The following is a 6000-nucleotide window of genomic DNA, read 5'->3' on the forward strand; positions in this document are numbered from 1 at the left end:
CCAGAGTTCTTTGCTGGACCACCAAATATTTTGAAGCAGAAAAATGACATGGTTAGAGAAGCTTCATGGATTAGTGGAAAGAGTCAGTTTGGAAGTCAAGTAGACCTAAATTAAGATCCATTTCTGACATACAGTGGCTGAATTAATTGCAATTTATATAACATCCCAGTGCCCCAAGCTATTATCAAAGATGCTAAGTTGCAAGACAGTTGCTGATCTTCATTGATTGGGGGTGGGAGGAAGTTTCTTACAGGAAGCTCTGTACCTGTGAGATCATATTTCCACACCCTTCCCCCCCCAAAAAAAAAAAAAAAATCGCACCATCATACCTGTGCTTAGTTTTAGAAAATTATTGGTTGTTATTTGGGTTAAAATGGGAATAGATAAGAGGTTATTGCAGTAGAACAGGCAAGAGGAAATGAGGACTTAAACTAAGTATCTAAATAGAAAAAGAAGAATGTAAAAGATAAAAGTATGGAATTGACCATATTTGGTTATTTGGGTTAAAATGAGAATAGATAAGAGGTTATTGCAGTAGAACAGGCAAGAGGAAATGAGGACTTAAACTAAGTATCTAAATAGAAAAAGAGGATTGTAAAAGATAAAAGTATGGAATTGAACAAATTGGGTACAAGGGAGGAAGAGGATGGGAAGAATCAAAGATAACTTGAAGCTTAACTAATCAGGAGACTGGAAAAACAAGGGGGGTCTCAACAGAATGTGAAAATTAGTATTGAAAAGTGGTTCTAGATGGAAAGATGGTGAGTTTGGTTTGGGACATAATGAATTAGAAGAACCAGTGGGGGTCATAGTTATATGGCTGAAAGGCACTTTAAAGAGCAAGTCATCTCAGTTGGAGATGGGAAGAATTTGAACCCAGGTCACCCGAATCCAAATCCAGTACTCTCCACCATCCAGTAAATAGGAGGTATGGGAATGATACTCAGAAGATTAGAGATATGTGTGTATGCATATTTATGTATGCATGCACATATATTATGTGTGTATATCTTTGGATTCATCTGCATTGAAAGGATAGTTTAGGCTATAAAGGTTATAAAATCATGAAGGAAAAGGGAAAGTATAGGAAGGAGAGGGTACATGGAAGGGATCTACTAGTCATAAACTGCAGAGATATTGATATTAAAGTTGAGACAGTAACTCCAACACTTGCTGGAGGAAGCTGCCTGTTTTTTGTTACATGGTTTTTGTTTTGTTTTTAATATTATAAGCCTATGTTTTTGACAAATAACTTCAAATGAACTTGGCATCCCCTCCATTGTTCCAAGACCTAACAAAAGGTTGGCCCTTCTCTTGACTAAAACCAACCTCTTCTTGTTCTTGTAATTCCGTGTCTTCTTTCTTCCTTACTTTGATGACTCTACCATCATCCCATCTCTGCCTGATCCTTCAATAGAATGCCTTCTGTAATGTTTACCACATAATTTACAAATTTCCTTTCAATTTAAACCTTCTCTTTTCTCACCTCTTTGTATCTGGCACTCAGCTGAGATCTTAATAATACTTTGTCGTCAACCTTTCCCAACATTTTCTACATTTTCTTTCTCATCCTTCTACTCAAGACTCTTTACTCCTTCCTTCTTCCAGAATCTCACTTTACTACCATCACTCAGTAACCTTTCCCATGCCTTAGCAGAGTTTCACAACTTTTTAAGATCCAAGAATTCCTGACAAGACACCACTCCCAGTCTTAGGCTCCATACTTCTTGAATTGTCCTCTTGAACTGTGAGGCTACTGTGTCCACTATTGGATCCTCTTCCTATGCTTACAGGCTTTTGCCCTTCCCCTTGCTCCTCCTCCCAATTTTAACTGGCTAAATATTTTCTGTATTTTCTCTTTAAATTTCTCGATCATTTCTTAGTCTGGTGCACTTTTTAACCTTTGCTGGAGTAATTGTGAAAGATCTGACACTTCTGCTCATTCTGCCGTCTGGAGAAACTTTCCCTTCCTCCTCTGTGAGTTCATCCCCAACCCTGCTCTCTTACTAGGGTACTTCAACTTACACGTTGATGTTCCTTCAAGTATTCTAACTTCTCAATTCTTCAGGCTACTTAATTCTCTTGACCTACTACTCCACTTTAGCTTGACCACACACAGGCTTATGCCCTTAATCTTGCACAAATCTACCAATTTTCCTTCTTTATGAATGTCAAAATTCCTTTTTCTGATTGTAATTTTTTTTAATCCATCTCATGCTTTTTGACCCATAATCCTGTTATTTGGCTCTCCCTACAGATACCATTTTCTCTACTCTTCAGGCCTTTACCTCATGTGACCATACTCTCCTCCCTTCCCAAGTTTAATTTCTCAGCAAATCAGTCATGAAAACATGCTGATTGCATCCACTATAAATTTATTTTATCTAATCTCAACTGGAACTTTATAACATCAGGTTATATGAAGCAGGTCCTCCTCTCTCATTGATTTACTATTCCATTCATCTCATTGGCTATACCAAACCTCCATCTTCTCAATCCTTCCATAGAACCCCATAAAATCCATGCTGTCAGTGAAGAGCTTTCTCTTCTCTCCTTATACTTCTCTCTTATCCCTTTAATATCATCATGGAATGTTTTCTCTCATTATCTCTATCTCTTTGAATCTTGCAAGATGAGAGCACATGTAGTACATACTTGTTGAATTTAGTTGAATTGTTGACTTGAAATATAGATGAAATACCCTAAGCTGAACATTAAGCTTTGGGAAGTCTGCCAGATGTTTGTTTACCATGAAAGTCTCCTTATCTCTAGGACAAAACATTCTAACACTCTCAGCATAAAATAAATAAAGGATGACCTCTGAGAATAGTATACACTAGCCTGTTTCCCATGTTTATATCTAAGAAAAATAAGAATGTCAACAAATTTCTAAGGTAAATAAATGAACAAGGAGGTCATAATTCAGAGCTTAGTAAAGATTGGTTAATGAAGTTCTGGTCGCCTGATTGATTTCTTTGTTTATACTTTCAAAACTACTATCAAACCTTGCCACAGCAAAAAATAGGTGAGAAACCATGTCTCCAGATGATCTCCTGTTGGCACAGCTTTGGGCAACTTGTAAATGAGCCATGTTAAGATAATCACTAATAACTCTCCAGACCCAGATCTTCATCCACTGAACTTTGCCCTGTAGTAAGAGGAGAAAAAGCTATCATGCTGATGGGATATATGGAGAACTTAGGGAAGACTAGCTCCTTTGCTATGAGGTTTGAGGAGACCTTTTCAAGGCTGCTTATTCACCTTTGGTGTCTACCTGTCCCTCAATTCTCACCTGTGGTTCTAAGATGTTGTAATATGCCCTGTGACCATTCCCAAAGTAAACCATCTTAGCAGATGACTAAATTAGGTTTAAGATGACTAAACTAGGTTGAAGATAACTAATGGGCTTCACACCCCTTGGTGAGTTAGGGGGATGTCTACCCCAAGCATATAAAGATTTCCCCCAGTGGAATGAGTGAATGAAAGCAGCTTAAGTAAGCATTGTGAAATAAATATTGGTCAGATTTAGAAGGTACCAAAATCATCTTCCATTGCATCTTAGGCCATCAACAGTCATCTTGACTTTTGTCTTGCCACTGGACTTGGATGACTCTGGAAGAGAATAGGCTGATGATTTTGTGCAGCTCTCCTCACTTAAATCCAGTTCACTCATGAGTCAAGACATCACCCCCATCATTGGTCCCCTTTGAAAATGAAGGGTAAATACTATCACTACTATCATGCTGCTGAGATGCATAGAAGAGCGAGACAGGTTAAAAGAAAGGAAGTTCTATAAATAATGTGGAAATTCTACTGAGTTTAAAATGATGATTTCAGGATACAAAAGACCTTTATGTAGGTGGTCAAAATGGAAAAAGAGAGGGAGAGTAGGAGAAATAAGCAGATCTAGAGATGGGAGGAAAAATAAACCTGACACAAAATGATAGGAGTAAAGAATAAGCAATTATGGGTGCCTACTAAATTCTAGAATTTGTGCTAAATGCTTTTTGAAAATAATCTCATTTGATCCTCACAACAGCCTTGAGAAGTAGATGCTGTTATCCCCATTTTACACTTGAGAAAATGAAATAGAGGGTCACACAGCTAGTCTGTCTCAGAGGCAGAATTTAAGTAAGCCCAGTTCTTGTTGGACCCTAGGCTAGTTCTCCATTCAGTATGACATTTTGCCTCTCAGGAGAAAAATAAGAAGATCAAATATAGCTAATCCTCAGAGAGAAAAATTGAATTTCAGAAGGAGCAGAAGAAACTGACTGTTTAATAATTGACTTATTAAGGCTCAAAGTGCAGGAGTGGTAGGAAGACTTGATAGCTGTAGTGTGGTTGGAAGGCTTTGGGGCATGTGATATGAGTGTGAGGGTCTGAATAAGATGATGTATCATAAGCAAGGATGTTTAGAAAAGAATAGGCATCTGTCTTTCCTTTTAAAAAAATTTCTGCTTTAGTTGCAATTGCTTCTATGGACTAGTATGCTTATTGGGGCTTTAGCGGTCAAGACTATTGTTAAGCCTATGTAAAAATCAGATCAACAAGGTGATCAATAAATAAAGTAAGGCATTTATTATAGGAATTGCAATCTGGAACAATTATCTTACACGGAGAAGTTCAGGGAGGGGAGTTAGAGAGACAGGTTATCTACACTCAGAAGTAAGGAAGGGGAGGCCAGGTAGATGGATGGAAGTTCACAAGTTATTTATTTCAGGGTGATAGCACTTTCTTAGAAAAACCACAGGATTGGTTTAAACCACTTCTATCCAACAAAGGCAAGCAGCTGACCAAACCCCAGGCCAGGGTCACTTATATAAGGTCATCAGAGTAGCTAAACTGCAGAAAAAGTCTGCAGAAATGTCCTTGAAGCTATCTTTGTGCAGGAGCAGGGGTGGTTAGAAACTGTTGTCCACAGCAGAGGTTCCCTGCAGTTTACTTTGGAGGTAGGGGATGATTAAAATTTGCTAGAAGAGGGTAGGGTGTCCCAGACTGTCCCAGGGATTGACACAATGAACAGTTTGGAACTGACAAATGTAGTAGTGATAACTGATTTATTCTGAGGATAATCTCGAAGGAATGTGTAGATGGTGGGGGTTTAGGTAATTCTCTCTGATGCTATTTGCTTGAGCCCCCAATCAGATAGATTCCTCCTGCTGTTAGTCATTAAGTGATTAGTACTCCTCTTCCATTTAACTAATTAACATCAATTAGCTTTTACTGAAAAGATAAATATTAACTATTTCCTTACCTGCCAATACTTGGAAGCATATTCTCTACATACTATACCAGGACTTTTTAAATTTTTTTCCACATGCAATCCCTTTTCACCCCAGATATTTTTGTGCTACCCTGTCTCGAATCTGAACTGAGATATTTCTGGCAGTATTTGGGCATGCACAGTTCAAAGTGTGCATGCTGTGTGTTCAGAACCATGGCTACAATGAAGTTGCACAATGCAAAACAGGTAAGTACTTACTGCCAGAAACACCTCAGATACATTGTATGTTTAATTTGAATTAATTTTTGGTCACTGTATTCAGAAACCTTTTACTGTTGCCAAATTTTGTGCAATCCCATGTTGAGTTAGGTGACTCCATTTGGGATCACAGCCCACAGTTTAAGAAACTTTGTATTAAACCACTTTAGTTCCAGGGAATAGACTCAGACAATACAATTTCTAGATAGTACTGACTCCACCAGCTTCATTCACTTCTTAAAACAGCCCAGCCAATGGATGGATGAATTTGAATTTCTTCTACTGCTGCACTGGACCAAATAGCACGCTCAGAACTTCATATCCTGGCTTCCGCAAGTCCTAACAGGAGTTCCAGCTTCTAGAATTTTGGTGGCTCCATCTCTCCTGACCTTTCAAAGATTACAAGGTCATACATTAGCATTCTCCAGTCTCCTTCATCTGAAAACTGGAGAGAATAGAGACAATAGACATAGAAGCAATCATGTGTCCATGCTCTCCAGATCATATTGCAATGCTCC

This window comes from Sarcophilus harrisii, chromosome 1, assembly GCF_902635505.1.
Source record: "Sarcophilus harrisii chromosome 1, mSarHar1.11, whole genome shotgun sequence".
NCBI lineage: Eukaryota > Metazoa > Chordata > Mammalia > Dasyuromorphia > Dasyuridae > Sarcophilus > Sarcophilus harrisii.